The following is a 445-nucleotide window of genomic DNA, read 5'->3' as shown; positions in this document are numbered from 1 at the left end:
GCCTTCGTTAACATCATTACAGCTACATCACTTTGTACGCTCAATATTATAAAAGAAATGACTGATATGGTCAGAGCTCCCAGTCTCTGAATATAACTTTCATTTCGTAAATTAATTCAAGATATAAAAGTCCCTTCCATAAAAATCTAATAAGGGCTGTGCCAGAATATTTTTCCTCTGCCAGAATTTCCTTAACAAGAAAAAAGAATTTGCATGTGATCACTATTGAACAATCAGAATTATTAAAATTCTGCGGTACGGGTTCACTTGCGAAATAAGAAGAGAGAAAAAATAGTTCTTTTCGATATGTATTTTCCTCGCTTCCTGCCCTTACAAGAAGACGAAGAAATATTAAGACTTGAGCATTTTGGAAAAATAATTATGCAAAAAAATTATCTTCAGTCTTTTGCCCGTTCCCATTCGGGCTTTTAAAAGCAAGAGATAA

General features: G+C 33.5%; 1 protein-coding gene across 1 annotated transcript in view; it reads left to right on the top strand.

Annotated features, from left to right (window-relative positions):
• The window catches only part of LOC119589151 (zwei Ig domain protein zig-8-like), a gene marked incomplete at its 5' end in the record, with an annotated part of 79,650 nt that overhangs the window by 46,369 nt on the left and 32,836 nt on the right, over nt 1-445 (top strand).

This window comes from Penaeus monodon, chromosome 25 (assembly GCF_015228065.2).
Source record: "Penaeus monodon isolate SGIC_2016 chromosome 25, NSTDA_Pmon_1, whole genome shotgun sequence".
Taxonomy (NCBI): domain Eukaryota; kingdom Metazoa; phylum Arthropoda; class Malacostraca; order Decapoda; family Penaeidae; genus Penaeus; species Penaeus monodon.
This window is presented reverse-complemented; position numbering and strand designations above follow the sequence as displayed.